We start from the raw sequence: 21,478 nt of genomic DNA on the forward strand, positions 1-21,478 counted from the left end.
CATGCACCACTATGTTCATAGCAGCACTATTTACTATAGCCAAGACATGGAAACAACCTAAATGTCCATTGACAGATGAATAGATAAGATGTGGTACATATATACAATGGAATACTACTCAGTCATAAAAGAGAATGAAATGATGCCATTGGCAGCAACATGGATGGACCTAGAGATTATCATACTAAGAGAAGTAAGTCAAAAAGAGAAAGACAAATGTCATATGATGTTGCATATTTGGAATCTAAAATATGACACAAATGAACTTATCTACAATACAGAAACAGACTCACAGACATTGAGATCAGATTTGTGGTTGCCAAGGGTCGGGTGGGGGGAGGATTGGGAGTTTGGGACTAGCGGATGCAAACTATTATATATAGCGTGAATAAACAACAAGTTCCTACTGTACAGCACAGGGAACTATATTCAATATACTGTGATAAACCATAATAGAAAAGAATATATATATGCATAACTGCATCACTGCTGTACAGCAGAAATTAACACAACATTGTAAATCAACTAGACTTCAATAAAATTTTTTTAAAAAGATTTTCAGCTTTAAAAAAGTTTTTTCCAATCTAGGGCGTATAAACTATATCAGTGTGGCTTTAATTTGCATTTTCCTGGTAGGTAGTGAGGCTGAATGTCTTGAATGAGATGTTTATTGGCCATTTATACTTTACCGCAACATGAAGCAGGGCACACTCAATAGCCAGGAGACCTGGGAAGTGCCCCAGACCAGGGTGACTCAGATTCCTATAAGACGTTGAGAAATGTCCTATGTCACTCTATGAACGACCACATTCAGAATAATCAGGTGAGTTTATGATTCACAATAATTTACTAATCCCTGCAGTTATGTCCCATCTTGAGATTCGTTCAAAAGAACTATGAACTGAGCCAGAGATAGACAGCTTCTCACTCCTAAACGATGACAGTGTATGGTTTGCAGAAATAAAATGTAGAGATTTGTGGTCTACAGGATTCCCCAAACAAGGAATTTTACTGACAAGGAATGCATTGATGGATTCCTTCTGGAGGCTCCATTCTCTTACCTTCTTCAGCTTCTGGAGGCCTCCTGCCTTCCTTGGCTCGTGGCCCCTTCCCTACTTGTTGCTTTCATCATCACATCTCTTACTAGTAATTCTGATTCTCCTACATCCCTCTTACAAGAACCCTCGTGATTACATTGGGTACCAATCCAAGATAATCTTCCCATCCCAAGATCCTTCACTTACTCACATCTGCAAAGTCTCTTTTGCCATGTAAGGTAACATTGATAGGTTCCAGGGAGTAGGATGTGGACATTTTGAGGGAAGTCATTCCTCAGCCTCCCGCAAGGGACACTAAAAGTTCACTACCTGACGAGGGAAAAGAAACTTACTAATGCTATTAGGATCAAAGAGAATTTGTTTCTAGACTTGGTTTAGTCAAATGCAAGCCGGGTTATCAACAACAACAAAAACAAAATGAGATCACCCACTCCTAGGTCTGCTGCTACTCTTCTGCACGTTTCTATAGCACCCTGTGCTCACAGCCTTTATCAAGCATTAAAAATAGTTAGTTCATCCCATCACATTGTCTTTTGAATTCTCAGCACTTAGCGCAGTGCTGGGCACATAGGAAATATTTCATAAGTATTTGTAGAATAAAATTAATAATATTAGAAGTATTTCGCATTAAAAGATAATGCTTAGCATAATGCCCTGAAAATATTCGCATTCAATTAATGGTTGCTAATTAATCTGGTGAACCAGAAAGACTCCTTTTCAGGACAGAAAAATGCGTACATCTTTGCTCACTTGTCCCTCAATGCTTATAACACATTGCCCTATTTTTACATTCATTATACAGTAATGTACAGCCATCACAAAAATATTTAAAAGGTGTCTACTGTCTTTTGTAAAATAGATTTAGGAAGCTTAGAAAATATTTAAATGGGATTAGGAACCTAATATAAATTAATAGTGAGGTGTGTCATTATGAAACATACTAAATAACCTTTTGCCAAAATTCCACCTTTGGATCTTTAGTAAAGTAACTAAATCAGAGAAACCCAAGCAAGCTGACATTAAATGGAACTAGGCAGTAAGAATTTGACCTTCACCATTTCCTAATTTCTAAATACTCCTTTATGTGGATCATATTGAACCAGAATTATAGTTACTAAGCATCTTCCCAAACAAACTAGTACCACTATTTTAAAGCACAAAGCAAATACTTTTTAAAACCTTTCCATGATTTTACATTTCACTGAGAATGAAATCTACAAAGCTTCAGTTTAATGGGGCTGCTGCCTCCTTTCCAAATTCATCTCCTTTGACTTAATAGCTCCAGGCACACAAGGCTTGTATCAGGGCACTGAATACACCAAGCCTTTTCCTGTGTGTTCTGTGTCTACAAAATTCCTACTCACGGTTCTACATGCTTCAAACCTTAAAGCAACCAAACGAGATACAATGATTATCACCATTTTGTAGAGGAGGTTAATAATATGCTCAAGATCACAAAGCTAGTGCTGGAAGAGGTCGGATTTGCACCTACAGGCAAACTGGCTTCAACCCTTGCTTTTCCTGTACACTAGAGTGCTTCCATCCGGGATCTTGATATTTACTTGCGTTTTCTGCAGACTTCACTAGCATGTAATATCTGTGAGTCAAAGACTTTGTCTCTCTTGATTACTACTGCACACCTGACACTTAAACAGGGCCTGGCACACAGAAGGAGCTCTGTTCCATAAGTGTTTGTTTAATAGGTGAATGGATGGATGAGTGAATGAACGTACCCCTCAGAACCATCAGAGTTTACAACATGAATGGAAAAGAGCGATGCTGAAAGCATGTGGAAAGGAGGACCAGGTTAAAGGTCATTTGTACAGGTCTGTGGGCAAGACTGAGAGGTAAAGACTGCACCATGGTTATTAGTAATGAGAGTCAACTACTCAGCTTCACTTTTCTCTCCTGTGCTCAGGGTCTTGGGGTCTTGCTGAGAACGGAGTAGGGTTGGGATAAGAAGAGGAAGAGTCTCCACCAGCAGGTCCCTCCCCCATTCCTCCCTCCACCCCAGAGCTTCTCTCTGGGTCTTTCAGGATTGCATCAGAGGGGCCTGGCTCACTTGAGCTCTGGAAGAAGCCTCTCTGAAGCATAAGATAAAAAGAAGGGGTAAATGAAGAGAAAAGGAGCCTCGTACCCCGGAGCCTGGGGGACTGACAGAGGTGGGGTCTCTCTTGTCAGCCTGAGGGCTGAAAATCTAGACAGCCAGGCAGAGTGTGGGTGGGACAGTGAGGCCTCGTGGCTGCCAGCAGAGGTTCTCCTGGCCAAGTCACCCAGAGGAGCTGGTACTCCTCCCACCCAGCAGCCAAACAATTCAGGGAAATGAGCTGCGTATTTCACCATCAGCCACCGATTAGGGGCGTCACAGCCACAGCTGTACCCTTCATGTTCTGTCCTGTAGGGCAGTCCTGGGGAAGTCAGCCAAGATAGGGCTGCTGGTGCCTGAATCTCAGCAGATGTCTGGGCGGCCCAATGAGCTTTTGCATGCTTTTGCATGACCAATTTTCAACATATATTTTCAGGCGATGCTGCTAAACCAAGCTGGTGATACTGACAAGTTTTCTATTACTAAAAACAAAAAGGGAACAAACAAAAAAATAAGATGACGCTTAGAGTCATAGCACTTAGTTGGATATCAATAAATATGTCGATAGGACAACATCATGGAAAACAGTCATGTGACGTGCAAAATCCTTCAAAATATTGTGGTTGGTTGTCCTAGATTTATTTATGGTCAGATCTTTTTCCCTATTTCTAGAACTCTTTTTATTTCCTTATGAAATAAATTTGTCTGGAAAGAGCATACATTGACCCGACAGCAGTGTTGGGCCTCATTGACTACTCCACCTTCTCCGTATAATATATTCACTTGGCTTCCAGGATGCCACTCTTCTTAGTTCTCCTTTTATATTACAAGACAGCAGCCCCTTCTGAGAAGGCTTTGCTTCTTCCTCCTCATCTCTCCAACCTCTAATTGTTGGAATCCAGGGCTCAATTCTTGGAGCGCTTCCCATCTTTACTCTCACGCCCAAGGTGAGTGCATTCAGTGTATAGTCCTAAGTGCCATCTACAAGCTGACAACTCCCAAATTTCTATCTACAGCCTGGAATTATCTTCTAAACTCCAGACACATAAATCTGCCTACCCAACATTCTCACTTTAATATCTAGCAGGCAGTTCAAACATATGTCCCAAAAATGATTTCCTTGTTCCTACTCTCACTCCCCTGTCAGTTTCACACGACCTCTTTTTTTCTGTTGTAGATGTCTTGCATAGATGCAATGGACCTCCCTGTCCAAAATTTGATTTGGATTTCAGGACTGATGATGCCACACAAACGCCATGAGGATATGAAGAGATTAATTACTCACATATGAGGCTTTCTGGGGAGAGCAGGCAGGGTTGCAAGCAGGTCTGAAAATGGCCTGAGAGAGCAAAGAAAGGAGACATGTTTGGCTTTTGTTGTGATTAGGGCTGATTAGGAAGTGGAGCTGGGGTGAGGGTCTCTGCATGCCAGCTTTGGTTTACATGGATTGAACTGCCTGCCTGTGCCAGAGAAGGGAGCACCTGGGCTTTCATATCAGCTTGCCCAAATGTGGAACAGTGTGGGGGGTGGGTGGCAGGGGGCTTGAAAGCTATCAGCAGTGAAACATCACAGAGGAAATCAGACTCTTCATTATAGACTCAAAGTCTGCCCCCATTTCAGTAAATGGCTACTCCATCCTTTCTGTTGAATAAGGCAAAACCTGTGAAGTTATTCTTTCTCCTAAACCCCATAACCAATCCATCAGCGGATTCTGATGGCTCTATCATCAAAATAGACCTTAAATCCTAGCACTTCTCACTACCTCCACTGCTACCACTCTGGTCCAAGCCTTACTCATCTCTAGCCTGGGTTATTTTCATTCTCTCCAAACTAGGCTCCTTCATCTACTCTTGCCGTATTACAGACTATTCACTACATGGCAGTCAAAATTATTTTCATGTCACTGTTCTGCCAAAAACCCTCCGATAGATTCCCCTTTCACTTGGAATAGAAGGTAGTCCTTATAATGGTGGACAAAACTCTACACAATCTGCCTGCCGCTCCCTTCTCTGACAGCACCTCCTACCATCTCTCTCGTTCACTCTGCTGTAGTCACACTGGCCCTTGGACTCTCTGATCAAACAGAGACAGGTCGGGGCTGTTGGAGACAGAGTGGTAGCTGAAGTGATAGCAACAAAGACGATGGGTTCAGCTTTGGCTACAGTGATTGGTACGACAACAATTGGATCCCGTTCATCCAAGTGCAGAGGAGGTGATGGTCGGGGTAGTGGATAAGTACGGCAGTGGTGGCATGCTTCAAAAATCTTATAACAGGTCGTGTCCACTACTGGTCAGCCAATGTGACTGGGTCTGTAATTGTCCCAGATTCAGTTGTACTGTCATAGGTCCATATGCCACGGTAGCCTTTACGGGGTGATGGGCTTCTATGTCAGTGTTGTTTTGGTGGTGGCAATAGTTGTCAGAAAATCACCTGCTTTAGTAGGTGTCTCCGTTAGCAGTGACAGGTGAAACTAAAGTGGCAGATGATCTACTGGCGACAGAGAGACAAGTGGCACTTGTCTCCATGTTGATGTGCTTGTGTTGGCTATCATCCTAATCTAGAGTTGGCTGGGGATCGTCCACATGGCCAGTTTGTGTGTCGGTGGCTGAAGGATATTTGGGAGGTGTGGTTGCTCTTTCAGAGGTAGTGGGGCCAGATGTGACGGGGAGCAGTGGAGGAGTTTGTGGATTGGCACAGACCTGATGGACGGAGATCAACCTCACGTGTTCATAGATTGTTTCAAGAAACATGCATTGTCCACAGCCACTAAAGTGAGAGAATGACTTCAGAAAGAAAGCTCAAAAGGCCCATCTGGGATGAGAATAATGCATTCCCTCCTCTGCCTCCTGGCACTTTTTTTTTTTTAGTTCATAAACTAAAGCACTTACCAATAGTTGTATTCCATTACTTTCATTTGCATGCCTGAGTTGTTCTCCTTGTACCCTGTGATATCCTTGAGGGAAGGAAACTCACTTGGCCTAACTTTAGTTCCATGAGAACATTGCACAATAATGAAACTTCATGAAACATGATTGGATTGAATGGGATTTTTCTTCCAAACTGTAGTCGTCCTATCAAGTTTCTTGATATGGATCGTTACTATTGGTAAAGCAAAGTTGTTAAAAAGCCAATGTATCAAATTAATAGTAAGGAAATTGTTCTCGTTTTGGCTGTCAATAGAAGAGTTTCTACTGAAATAGAGAGGGAGACGTGGATGAAAGTCAGGTCAAGGATTGGTGATGAGAAGGGCTTACTTACACTTCAGTCACAGGTCAGGTAGAATTGGCAGCTCTAGGTGTTACAAGGGGCATTTTGGTTAAAGCGGTTTTAATGCCTTACAAGCCAAGGCTTGATATCTCAGGGTTCCAAATGGTGAGACGTTGACAGTGTGAATCAACTCTAATGCAACACGTTCAGCAAAAATTTCCTAACCATGCACTATGAACTTGGCACTAGACTAAGCAGTAGGGATTAAACATTTGTACAGCTCAGCTTTAGAACTATTGATATAAGCACAATTAGCTCGTAAGGACTCAATAAACACAATTGCTGACCTACCTAAACTTAGGTTTTATTCCCAATCTTCAGAGATTCTTCAATTTTCCCAAGGGTGGAAACTCCGAAAAACAAATTAGAAGTTATTTCATAAAAACAAAAACAAAAAACTCAGGCTCTCTCAGCCTGCCTGTTTTGCAGATTCTCCCTGCCCTGTTGGAGATCTATTTCTCCAAAGCAGTCTGTAGAAAAGGGTCACCAAAAAGAAGGATATAGAGCATCCACTTACAAGAAGTGGGTGAACTGCTTTTCTCACATCATACTATTTTAACTCTTGGAGAACAAGACTCCCCACTTCAACTCCAGGATCTTTGCTAAGTGGTTTATTTGAGAGTTGCAAGCAGAGTTCCATATTTAGAGTATATACTATTTGTGGCACTATTTGTAATAAAATGGTAATCAGCCAGTTGTTTCTTAATAAGGTTTTTGTTTAGGCTGCAAAAACTATGTCCAGTTTGCAAGATGGTGGAGTAGAAGGACGTGCTCTCACTCCCTCTTGCGAGAACACCAGAATCACGACTAACTGCTGAAATATCATCAACAGGAAGACACTGGCACTCACCAAAAAAGGTACCCCACATCCAAAGACAAAGCAGAAGCCACAGTGAGACGGTAGGAGGGGCACAATCACAATAAAATCAAATCCCATAACTGCTGGGTGGGTGACACAAAAACTGGAGAACATTTATACCACAGAAGTCACCCACTGGCTTGAAGGTTCTGAGCCCCACGTCAGGCTTCCCAATCTGGGGGACCGACAATAGGAGGAGGAATTCCTAGAGAATCAGACACTGAAGGCTAGCAGGATTTGATTGTGGGACTTCGACAGGATGGGGGGAAACAGAAACTCCACTCTTGGAGGGCACACACAAAGTAGGCTGCACATTGGAACCCAGGGGAAGGAGCAGTGGCCCCAGGGGAGACTGAACCAGACCTACCTGCTAGTGTTGGAGGATGTCCTGCAGAGTTGGGGGGTGGGGGTGGCTCTGTCTCACCGTGAGGACAAGAACACTGGCAGCAGAAGTTCTGGGAAGTACTCCTTGCCGTGAGCCCTCCCAGAGTCCGCCATTAGCCCCATCAAAGAGCCCGGGTAGGCCCCAGTGTTGGGTCGCCTCAGGCCAAAAAACCAACAGAGAGGGGACCCAGCCCAACCCATCAGCAGTCAAGTGGATTAAAATTTTACTGAGCTCTGCCCACCAGAGCAACAGTCAGCTCTACCCACCACCAGTCCCTCCCATCAGGAAACTTGCACAAGCCTCTTAGATAGCCTCATCCACCAGAGGGCAGACAGCAGAAGCAAGAAGAACTACAATCCTGCAGCCTGTGGAACAAAAACCACATTCACAGAAAGATAGACAAGATGAAAAGGCAGAGGGCTATGTACCAGATGAAGGAACAAGATAAAACCCCAGAAAAACAAATAAATGAAGTGGAGATAGGAAACCTTGCAGAAAAAGAATTCAGAATAATGATAGTGAATATGATCCAGGACCCTGGAAAAAGAATGAAGGCAAAGATCGAGCAGATGCAAGAAATGTTTAACAAAGACCTAGAAGAATTAAAGAACAAACAAACAGAGATGAGCAATACAATAACAGAAATGAAAACTACACTAGAAGGAATCAATAGCAGAATAACTGAGGCAGAAGAACGGATAAGTGACCTGGAAGACAGAATGGTGGAATTCACTACTGCAGAACAGAATAAAGGAAAAAGAATGAAAAGAAATGAAGACAGCCTAAGAGACCTCTGGGACAACGTTAAACGCAACAACATTCACATTATAGGGGTCCCAGAAGGAGAAGAGAGAGAGAAAGGACCACAGAAAATATTTGAAGAGATTATAGTCGAAAAGTTCCCTAACATGGAAAAGGAAATAGCCACCCAAGTCCAGGAAGTGTAGAGAGTCCCATACAGGATAAACCCAAGGAGAAACATGCCAAGACACATAGTAATCAAATTGGCAAACCTTAAACACAAAGAAAAATTATTCAAAGCAGCAAAGGAAAAATGACAAATAACATACAAGGGAACTCCCATAAGGTTAACAGCTGATTTCTCAGCAAAAACTCCACAAGCCAGAAAGGAGTGGCATAACATATTTAAAGTGATGAAAGGGAAGAACCTACAACCAAGATTACTCTACCCGGCAAGGATCTCATTCAGATTCGATGGAGAAATCAAAAGCTTTACAGACAAGCAAAAGCTAAGAAAATTCAGCACCACCATACCAGCTCTACAACAAATGCTAAATGAACTTCTCTCAGTGAGAAACACAAGAGAAGAAAAGGACCTACAAAAACAAACCCAAAACAATTAAGAAAATGGTAATAGGAACATACATATCAATAATTACCTTAAGCATGAATGGATTAAATGCTCCAACCAAAAGACACAGGTTTGCTGAATGGATACAAAAACAAGACCCATATATATGCTGTCTACAAGAGACCCACTTCAGACCTAGGGACACATTCAGATGGAAAGTGAGGGGATGGAAAAAGATATTCCATGCAAATGGAAATCAAAAGAAAGCTGGAGTAGCAATACTCATATCAGATAAAATAGATTTTAAAATAAACAATGTTACAAGAGACAAGGAAGGACACTACATAACGATCAAGGGATCAATCCAAGAAGAAGATATAACAATTATAAATATATATGCACCCAACATAGGAGCACCTCAATACATAAGGCAACTGCTAACAGCTATAAAAGAGGAAATCGACAGTAACACAATAATAGTGGGGGACTTTAACACCTCACTTACACCAATGGACAGATCATCCAAACAGAAAATTAATAAGGAAACACAAGCTTTAAATGACACAATACACCAGATAGATTTAATTGATAGTCATAGGACATTCCATCCAAAAACAGCAGACTACACTTTCTTCTCAAGTGCAAACGGAACATGCTCCAGCATAGATCATATCTTGGGTCACAAATCAAGCCTCAGGAAATTTAAGAAAATTGAAATCCTATCAAGCATCTCTTCTGACCACAATGCAGGGAGATTAGAAATCCATGACAGGAAAAAAAACATGTTAAAAAAAGAAACACATGGAGGCTAAACAATACGTTACTAAATATCACTGAAGAAATCAAAGAGAAAATCAAAAAATACCTAGAGACAAATGACAATGAAAACACGACGATCCAAAACCTATGGGATGCGGCAAAAGCAGTTCTAAGAGGGAAGTTTATAGCTATACAAGCCTACCTCAAGAAACAAGAAAAATCTCAAATAAACAATCTAACCTTACAACTAAAGAAACTAGAAAAAGAAGAACAAACAAAACCCAAAGTTAGAAGAAGGAAAGAAATCATAAAGATCAGAGCAGAAATAAATGAAATCGAAACAAAGAAAAGAATAGCAAAGATCAATAAAACTAAAAGCTGGTTCTTTGACAAGATAAACAAAATTGATAAACCATTAGCCAGATTCATCAAGAAAAAGAGGGAGAGGACTCAAATCAACAAAATTAGAAATGAAAAAGGAGAAGTTACAACAGACACCGCAGAAATACAAGCCATCCTAAGAGATTACTACAAGCAACTCTATGCCAATAAAATGGACAACCTGGAAGAAATGGACAAATTCTTAGAAAGGTATAACCTTCCAAGACTGACCCAGGAAGAAATAGAAAATATGAACAGACCAATCACAAGTAATGAAATTGAAACTGTGATTAAAAATCTTCCAACAAATAAAAGTCCAGGATGAGATGGCTTCACAGGTGAATTCTATCAAACATTTAGAGAAGAGCTAACACCCATCCTTCTCAAACTCTTCCAAAAAATTGCAGAGGAAGGAACACTCCCAAACTCATTGTATGAGGCCACCATCACCCTGATACCAAAACCAGACAAAGACACTACAAAAAAAGCAAATTACAGACCAACATCACTGATGAATATAGATGCAAAAATCCTCAACAAAATACTAGTAAACAGAAACCAACAACACATTAAAAGGATCATACACCATTATTAAGTGAGATTTATCCCAGGGATGCAAGGATTCTTCAATATATGCAAATCAATCACTGTGCTAACACCATATTAACAAATTGTAGAAGAAAAACCATATGATCATCTCAATAGATGCAGAAAAAGCTTTTGACAAAATTCAATACCCATTTATTATACAAACTCTCCAGAAAGTGGGCATAGAGGGAACCTACCTCAACATAATCAAGGCCATATACGACAAACCCAGAGCAAACATCATTCTCAATGGTGAAAAACTGAAAGCGTTTCCTCTAAGCTCAGGATCAAGACAAGGATGTCCACTCTCACCGCTATTATTCAACATAGTTTTGGAAGTCCTACTCATGGCAATCAGAGAAGAAAAAAAATAAAAGGACTCCAAATCAGAAAAGAAGATGTAAAGCTCTCACTGTTTGCAGATGACATGCTACTATACATAGAGAATCCTAAAGATGCCACCAGAAAACTCCTAGAGCTAATCAATGAATTTGGTGATGTTGCAGGATACAAAATTAATGCACGGAAATCTCTTGCATTCCTATACACTAATGATGAAAAATCTGAAAGAGAAATTAAGGAAACACTCCCATTTACCATTGCAAGAAAAAGGATAAAACACCTAGGAATAAGCCTACCTAGGGAGACAAAAGACCTGTATGTAGAAAACTATAAGATGCTGATGAAAGAAATTAAAGATGACACAAACAAATGGAGAGATATACCACGTTCTTGGATTGGAAGAATCAATATTGTGAAAATGACTATACTACCCAAAGCAATCTACAGGTTCAATGCAATCCCTATCAAATTACCAATGGCATTTTTTACAGAACTAGAACAAAAAATCTTAAAATTTGTATGGAGACACAAAAGACCCCAAATAGCCAAAGCAGTCTTGAGGGAAAAAAATGGAGCTGGAGGAATCAGACTCCCTGACTTCAGACTATACTACAAAGCTACAGTAATCAAGACAATATGGTACTGGCACAGAAACAGAAATATAGATCAATGGAACAGGATAGAAAGTCCAGAGATAAACCCATGCACCTATGGTAAAGTAATCTATGACAAAGGAGGCAAGGACATATAATGGAGAAAAGACAATCTCTTCAGTAAGTGGTGCTGGGAAAACTGGACAGCTACATGTAAAAGAATGAAATTAGAACACTCCCTAACACCATACACAAAAATAAACTCAAAATGGATTAGAGACGTAAATGTAAGACCGGACACTATAAAACTCTTAGAGGAAAACATAGGAAGAACACTCTTTGACAGAAATCACAGCAAGATCTTTTTTGATCCACCTCCTAGAGTAATGGAAATAAAAACAAAACTAAACAAATGGGATTTAATGAAACTTAAAAGCTTTTGCAAAGCAAAGGAAACTATAAACAAGACGAAAAGACAACCCTCAGAATGGGAGAAAATATTTGAAAATGAATCAACAGACAAAGGATTAATCTCCAAAATATATAAACAGTTCATGCAGCTCAATATTAAAAAAACAAAAAACCCAGTCCAATAACGGGCAGAAGACCTAAATAGACATTTCTCCAAAGAAGACATACAGACGGCCAAGAAGCACATGAAAAGCTGCTCAACATGACTAATTATTAGAGAAATGCAAATCAAAACTACAACGAGGTATCACCTCACACCAGTTAGAATGGGCATCATCAGAAAATCTACAAACACCGAATGCTGGAGAGGGTGTGGAGAAAAGGGAACCCTCTTGCCTTGTTGGTGGGAATGTAAATTGATACAGCCACTATGGAGAACAGTATGGAAGTTCCTTAGAAAACTAAAAATAGAATTACCATATGACCCAGCAATCCCACTACTGGGCATATACCCAGGGAAAACCATAATTCAAAAAGACACATGCACCCCAATATTCAATGCAGCACTATTTACAATAGCCTGGTCATGGAAGCAACCTAAATACCCACTGGCAGACGAATGGATAAAGAAAAAGTGGTACATATATACAGTGGAATATTACTCCACCATAAAAAGGAATGAAACTGGGTCATTTGTAGAGACATAGATGGATCTAGAGACTGTCGTGCAGAGTGAAGTAAGTCAGGAAGAGAAAGACAAATATCGTATATTAATGCATATATGTGGAACCTAGAACAATGGTTTTCTAGGTGAAAACCTGTTTTGAACAGGTTTTGATGAACCTGTTTGCAGGGAGAAATAGAGACACAGATGTAGAGAACAAACGTATGGACACCAAGAGGGGAAAGTGGCGGCGGGGGTGGTGGTGGTGGGATGAATTGGGAAATTGAGATTGACAGGTATACACTAATATGTATAAAATGGATAACTAATAAGAACCTGCTGTATAAAAAAATAAAATAAAATTCAAAAAAAAAAAAAAAAACTATGTCCAGTTTGAAACTATGGTCTAAGAACTTTAGCTAAGCCCTGAAGAACCGTCTAGAAATCGTTTTCTGAAATAATGTATTCATTCTATCTTCCTGGTTATGTTCGCATAATTAATATTGCGGAAATGTGACATTGAATCTGTATCTGCAGAAACTGGTCACTGAAATGGTTAAAATATTGATAGAAAAACAATTTAATAATATATCTAAATGATTACCATTTAGTCACACAATGAACGGTTCATATATTAGAAATGTCTCTCCCTATGAAATTGTGCCTATCAATCTTAATATAAGTGAAACAAAAACTGTTGAAAACATATTGATTTAGCAATAGAAATCTAGATATTTCATGACAGGTGGAAAGCTCAAGTATAAGTTAAATGCAAGAGTTAGAAATATTTCTGCTGTTTGGATTTGAAGTTGTTCAACATCTGTAAGATGTGTCTCATATTTTCCTTCCAGTTCATAGCAACCAATTTCACAGTCCCAGCTCTAGAAATGTTTGTCACTGCTCTACCATCCTATTATAGTTCTCTGATTAAGATATGCTCTCATTTTCAAAATGCTTCCTTAATCTTCTGCCCTCTCTTTAAACCTGTAACCTCCATCCATCAACTATCACACACAAATTGTCCCTCCTCATTCCTATCAAATGACTCTACTACCTTTCTACTTCATCCAGAAACTTGAAACCATCAAATGGAAACTCTTTCAAACCCCTACTAGGTACCAAACCTGCAAGTCCACTCTCTTCTTTCCCTGATTGACACAAAAGATTCTATCCCTCCTTCTGCCTGAAGCTGACCTGCCAATCTGTCTTTGGATCCCATCCCCTCTGACCTCCTCAGCAACTTTTTTGTTTATACTTCCTCCAGGACTGAATACTTCACCATTTTCCCCTTAAATGACTTCTTCCTTTTAACATTTAAACACACTCAAATCTCTCCCATCTTAAACAAGAAAATCTCCCATGGGTTTCAAATACCCATCTAGCTACTTCTCTTTATATTTGGAAAATAAAATTTCTTGAGTTGTCTAAATGCAACGTCTCCATTTGCACACTCTTCAACCTAATCCAGTCTGGCGTCTGCTTCTGCCATGCCTCTGAAACACCTCTTAACAGAGTCACCAATGACATGCATTCACTAAAATCTAATTGATGTATTTTAGCCCTCATCTTACTTAAGCCCTCAGTAGCATTTGCCACTGAAGATCATTCCTCTTCTCTCTTGAACCATCTGTTCCCTTTGCGTGACATTCTTTGGCCCTTGTCTTTTTTCACACTAGGTCTAGGGTTAGCAATTTTTTTCTGTAAAGGGCCAGACAGTAAATATTTTCAGCTTTGTGAGCCATACAGATTCTGTCATAACTATACCAATCTGCCATTATAGTGTTAAAGCAGCGATAGACAGTGAGTAAACAAATGAGCATGGCTGTGTTCCAATAAAGCTTTATTTACAAAAATAAGCAGTGGGCCAGATTTAACCACCATCTGCATCCAAATGACTCTCAAGTTTATCTCCAATCCAGCCCTCCCCTCTAGCCCTCAAATGCTTACACAGCAACACATCTCAGATGCCTCAAAGTTGTCTCACTGTGTCCAAACCCAAAGTCATGATCTTGCTAGGGAAACCTGGCCAGGTCCACATCCCACTAAATGGCACTACCATCCATTTGATTCAATTTCATAAAGTGGAGCAAAGGGATCATCCTTGAAATCTCCCAATCTATTACCAAGGTCTTTTAACTTTATCTGCTAAACATCTCCCAACGTTAGTGACTTTATCTCTGTTGATACCACTTTAGTCCAAGCTTCCTTTATCTGTGCCCTGGACTAGTGCAATAGCCCGGGGCCACACTGGCCTCCACTCAGTTTCTTCAATGCACCATGCTTACTTCTAAGATAAGACTTTGGCACAAACAGTTCTGCGGATTGGGAATGCCTTTCCCAACCTCCATTCACCATGCAGAAGGCTGCATGGTTCACCTTCAACACAGCAAGTCCTCCTCATGCACCTATTTTTGCCCCAATACATACCTGAGTATCAGTCAGTGATTGTGTTATCAGGAGAGGAATGATACACTGTGAGGTTTTTCAAAATTGTTCTTAGAGTATTCCTAAACCTTTAAGAAATACTGACACCAGGTGATGAATCAACTCCGGATAACAATCCTTTTAACTTCCTATCATCCAGCATGTAAGTAGCTGCCTGGGACCTAGGATGACTAGGGGGACACAGAGAATTTACCTGAGTGCATTATATCCTTCCCAGGCTTAAAATACCTGAAAGTGCACAATGAAAAGAACTCCCAGAAGCTTCCCAATGATGAGAGGGAAAATAAGACAATGTTTGCAGAGTTCCTGGCACTGTGAAACCTACAGAAATTTTCAATCGTCCATTATGATTAATTATTTCATTATCATTTGGGTGACAGCAAGACCCTCGAAGAATGGAATACAACTACAACACTCGTGCCTTCCAGACAGACTAAAGCAGGTCTTAAATGTTGCAAAATATGGGCTGCGGTATTTGTTGAAAGGTCAGGATTTTGTGCAAATGGTGGCAGTTCCAAGGCAGCAGAAGCAGAATGAGGGCGGGGTCCACAAGGCCAGGGAAATAAGGGCCACTAAGACCAAGTTAGACCTAGGAAAAAATATCATCTTCTTTACCTATATTGCAGGTAATACAAAGGAGTCTCAAGAAAGGAATGTGGCAAAAGACTTATGCACATCTGGGAGGAGCTATAATACTGCCTTAAGAAAATGTTAAAAAAGAGCAGCTTAGGGCTTCCCTGGTGGCGCAGTGGTTGAGAATCTGCCTGCCAATGCAGGGGACACGGGTTCGAGCCCTGGTCTGGGAAGATCCCACATGCTGCGGAGCAACTGGGCCCGTGAGCCACAGCTACTGAGCCTGCGCGTCTGGAGCCTGTGCTCCGCAACAAGAGAGGCCGCGACAGTGAGAGGCCCGCGCACCGCGATGAAGAGTGGCCCCTGCTCGCCACAACTAGAGAAAGCCCTCGCACAGAAACGAAGACCCAACACAGCCAAAAATAAATAAAATTTTTTAAAAAAAGAGAGGTTTGTCACCAGTCATTAACAATTCCCAGGGAACAAAAATAGAATCTGGGTAGTAAAATAAAGTCTAACCTTTAAAAAAAAAAAAAAAAAAAAGAGCAGCTTAGTGAAATAAAGTGCACATAGCCAGACAATAGGACACCTAAGTTCTCCTCCTATTTCAGCCACTTCTGGCAAAAGCTATGTGGGTTCTGCAAAATCTCTTAAATTTCCTGGGCCACATTTTCCTTGATTGTTAAATGATGGAATGGGACTAGATCAGAGAGTCTGATCATTAGTTGCACATTAAGTTCACCTGAAGCTTTTAAAAAGTATTGATACATGGGCCTCACCCCCAGAGTTTCTAATTTAACTGATCTAGGGTGGGGCTCAGCCATCAGTATTTCTTAAACAATCCCTGGATGATTATAATATGTAGCTAGGGTTAAGAACTTCCAGATTATATGTTATCTAAGACCTCTTTCAGTTCTGCTTTTTACCTTTGCAAACAAGTAGAAACATTTTCTATCTCCACCTATTTTAACTCATTTATTCTTTCACATTGACCTAGCAACAGTATCAATAGTTTATATATTTTATCCAGAATCAAGTAACAAAGCTCAGACTCTTTCTACTGAACCTCCACAGCAAGATTAAGCAACAGAGTATAGGGATTCCAGAGTCAGGGTAACCCAACCAAACTGCCAAGCAGGGTAAGTAATTTATAGTCAATGTCAAGTTTCTACACTAGGGCTGAAGATATAGGGATACAGTCCTGAGGTAAAGTTCATTCAGCCAACAGACAAGATCAAGAACCAAGGAGAGCTAAATCTAGTCTTCAAAGCTAGGGGAGAAAATCCGAAGAATGGAGGCAGCGTTCTATGTCAAGGTTATATGCACCAGAGGTCAGAACCAAGAGAGCTATAGAAAGTGTCACATACAGATTCAGAGGCTGGAACAGTATAAGAAAATAAGGTGACCACAATAGAGTAGGACCCTTGAAGTTTCAAGTATGACCCAGTGTCTCATCAGAGTCTAATTAGTGAATTAATCTCTACATTGCTGACATATTTGCTCCCCTGCCCCTCCCCAAACTTGCATTTGTACTTTACATTTATTCCTTTTATTTTCATACATGTTCTCTATCTATGAGAATATTTGAGTCCCCAGTGCTCAAAGAACATTAGCTCTTTGAAAACAGAGACGATCAAATACTCTCCTTCTAGTAGATTACCTCATAGTGACTTATAATTATACTGAGAACACAGCAAATGCTTAACATGAATGTAGGTGAATTAAACAATTAAATGCACTTCCTGGGAAAGACTAGACCAAATACATCCCCATATACAGCACATCCCAACCTGGGTAAAAGCTGCTATACCAAACGTTACCTGTGAGTGGGATAAGTCTGTGTGCTGTCATCCTGAGTGTGCAAGGACTCTTGGGTTCATGCAGACCCCAGTTAAGTTGGAAGGGACATCACCAGTTATGTCACTTGAAGGTGGACACCAGAATGCGGAGCTTTGAGCCTCTTGGTCATTTGAACACATGACTGGCTAAAGAGATGAAGTGTTAAGTGAATAGGAAGCAGTGGTGTTGAATTTCTAAAATTAAACACTTCAGTCAAAAATAAGCAAGACTGTGACTTTTAAAAGAAATAACAATGAAACTTTTGAAAGAAATTAATGTTTTCTTATCCTCTGAAGACAAAAAAATCTAGACAGTTTATTCTATGGTACATTGTAACTAGTTTTTGTAAGTTATCAATGTTCCAGATCAGGAATGTATATAATCCATCTTCTCTATCATATTACAAGCATGTATTAAATATCCTTATGTGGCAAGATGCTGTCGGTGGAGCATATATTAGGAAACATCAGTTCATATAAGGAATAGAATGTTAGAGCTGAAAAAGTTCTTGCAGCTTATCAGGTACTACCTGTTCAGGTCATTTTGGAAATGAGAATATCGAAGCAAAAAGAGTTGAAGTTATTATTATTATTATTGGTAGTAGTAATAGTAGTACTATTATTATCCCATGATGACCCAATAGCAAGCACTGGTGCCCAGACATTCCAGCGGTAAGGCCAGTGTAATTTCCACTCTACTAAACTATATATGGCATATTACTACGTTAAACTACAATAATATATTAATATAGTGTATACTATACTACACTATACTAGTGAAAAATTCTCACGCAAAGAGATTCCTTTGCATAATTCACATCATGCACTACTCAATGGAACTTGCAAGCCTGTCACAAGAACACAAAAGATGAGCCTTTTGTCCTGTTTATGATATGTCTTTGCTGGGTTCCTCTTGGACACAGAGCAGTATAAAAACAGTTCCCAACAACAAAAGTCTCTACACTTAGGGAGTTTGTATGCTAATATAACAGAGAGGAAAACAGATATTTGTGTATAATTATTTAAATAAATACAGTAATTGCTAAACATTGTTGAGAAAAGGGGGTGGGAAAGATCTGGGGGGAGAGGTGCATTAAAAGAGGAGAAAGAACAAGACAAAATGAAAATGGGAGAGCAGGAAGTTCAGGAATTTATGGATCTGGGCAAAATGTTTTGTCACATCTCAAAAATAACATAGGATTGTCTGGGGGTCTTCATCTCATAGGATATAATATAAATTTTCTGTGAGTCAAGGGCATCTCTGCCACTTCTTGCTTATTCTCAAAAAAGGGTTACCAGGGCTACCCACACTTATAGATTTGCTGTGAAGATTAATGACTAATGAAAAGGGTTAGAGTGATGTCTGGCATATAGTATGCATTCAATAAGTATTAGCTATCATTATCATTAATATAGTATTAATGTTTTTATTCCTACTGCTACAACTACTAGTTGTCTCCTACCATGTTGATTTAAAACCCATTACTAAATAGCTATAAAAATTGCTGACCCATCAACCAATGAGTTCCATAAAACTGTCAGAACTAGAATTGTATAAAGTCATCGGTCTACTGGGAACTATCATTACAATATCAAAAATAAATGATTGTTATTAAATATAGACAAGATGGAATACTCTTGGCAGTAAAGAGTTCACTAAGTTAGATTTTTCTATAAGTGTTATATCAAAGAAATAAAGAAAATATCTCTACTTTTATTGAATAAGATTAAACCAAGTCCATGTTATTCAGTAGGTAAACCTGAGCAAAGCTGGACTTACCTTTAATAACAACCTTGCTTATTTTCCTAAGTACTGATTTTGTTGCTTTAGTTATTATTCAGTTTGCCTATGGCTGAAGAACCTGGATATTTTGAAGAACTTGGATATTTTAATGTGCTTGGTAAACAAAGCAAAACTCACTCACCAGACCAGTTTTCCAGAATTTTCTGGCATTGGTGGAATCCCAACCCTTTCAAAGAAGGAAGATGATGGGTGGCATTTACACCAAGGGTGGAGAACCTGTGAACTAGGCTCAGCTTCAGGGTAATATTGTAACCCAAGTAATAATCTTTGCTGGGTCAGGGTTCCTCTGACTCTTAGTACAGGAAAGTCTCTATACAAAACTGGAATAGTTGGAGAGCTGTGAATAATGTTTAATCAGAGAGTCAGCCTTAGCTAATAATGGCCACAGGCAACTGAAGTACAGCAGCAATAGTTACCAAGGAAAGGTCAATAAGCTTTTCCCCTAACTTTATAAGGATTAACTTAAGTTCTCATATATCCCAACAGAAAAACAGTACACCAAAATTTATTTCCTTTTTATGATTTTCAGCTCATATTTTAATTCTATTATTGAATTTGGTCTTAAGAGAAAAATATTTTTATTACTACGCCTTAAATATCCATGGTAATTGAAATATTGTCAGCTATGCAGACATATTCTGTAAAATGTGCTTAAAATAATATTTGTAAACATCTTCAAGTTTGTTGTTATCTAGAGAAACTATCAAGATGATGAATACTTGGCTAAAGGGATTTTTTTTTTCCATCTGAATATTCCATCATCCTGAAGATCCAATTATAGAGTGTCAAACTCAGAGACAAATGACAAAGAGAACAGCCTCAGGAGGGTCCTTTGTATGATGACTCAGAAGGACAAACCCCTTTTCTTTCAGTAAACCAGGAATCCTCTGTGGGATTCTCTTATTCAACTAACACTACTGAACAACAGGAGTTGATCTTCTTTGGCTTATTTTGTAGGTGATTAATACAGGCCGATTGTCACAGCTCCAAATTGCAAAGGCAAAATATTGCCTTTATTCTTCTGGCATGAATTTTAACTTACCATTTCAATTTTTAGCACATTTCTATCCTTTGTTCTGGTATTAAAGAGACCTCTTATAACTATATAGTGAAGACGTGATTCTTGGTGTAAAAGATTTTAAAATAGACAGAATGATCATATTTTCATTCAAGGTAGGGATTTTCAGAGGATTTCTTTCAGGGATTTTCTGGATTTCCAACATATTTAGAAATGTGAGTTTTGACAGGTTTCGAAATTATATATAAAATCTAAGAATGAAATTGTAAAAATATAATTTCAAAACTAAACCAAAGACATCTTTGGAGCTTTATGTTTACATGATGGTGAATATTGAAAGTTAATTTATTTTATATCACGTGGTCATGCTGTATATAAGTAAATAACTTCTAAAGTATAATAGAGCAGAATATATCATGAAATGTTGAAGGAAAAAATTAATACCTGGCTACTCTTCCTTTTGGAGAAGAATGCAAAATTATGACATTAACTATATTGCAGTAAAAAGATTAGATTGCTGTAAAGTGCTGATAGTCAGACTGCAATATAGGCAAATATTAAGCTAGAGCAACAATACTCACAGCTGGGTTTTCAGAGTGTTCAATATTCACCACATATTTTCCATGCTTTCTGTCCATTCTTGAGCTTTCAGTGCTACAAGCTGAACTCCAAAAATATTTCTCAATTCGTGCATTGCCCTTTATATCTGCAGCCCTGAGAAATAATTAAAATGGTGGATAATCAACTCTGATACATCAGTGCCGGTGTGAATAATAAATAATTATCCGCTAAAACAGGATCCACCTTAGAGAAGGCAATGAGGTATTAATGATAGAAAGACACAAGAAATACTGCTTCTGAGAGCTACTATGACTACGCCCTCAACAATCTCCCTGACACAAAGGAATTCTGAAAATCTTACACAGTTCTTCCTCTTCTTCCTTTTGGCACCATCTTTCAGACACCTGCCTTCTATTTTAGGACCAACCTAAGAAAAAAGTGAGGTGGAAGTTTGTCATTGTTTTCTCTCTACCCATTGAATGCCTTCTCAGCTCTGTGAGCAACCATGGCCTTAGGGCGGCTTCATCTTTTCA

The 21,478-nt window shown here is 39.4% G+C and overlaps 1 long non-coding RNA gene across 1 annotated transcript; it reads right to left on the minus strand.

Annotated features, from left to right (window-relative positions):
• Nucleotides 1-219: 219 nt before the first annotated feature.
• Nucleotides 220-20,942, minus strand: LOC309639461. Its single transcript, XR_014251668.1, has 2 exons — nt 16,244-20,942; nt 220-15,846 (listed from the first exon to the last, which is right to left on the minus strand). It is a non-coding gene; the product is annotated as an uncharacterized lncRNA (long non-coding RNA).
• Nucleotides 20,943-21,478: the final 536 nt, after the last annotated feature.

Source organism: Balaenoptera physalus (genome assembly GCF_965194825.1).
Source record: "Balaenoptera physalus genome assembly, chromosome: 12".
Classification (NCBI taxonomy): domain Eukaryota; kingdom Metazoa; phylum Chordata; class Mammalia; order Artiodactyla; family Balaenopteridae; genus Balaenoptera; species Balaenoptera physalus.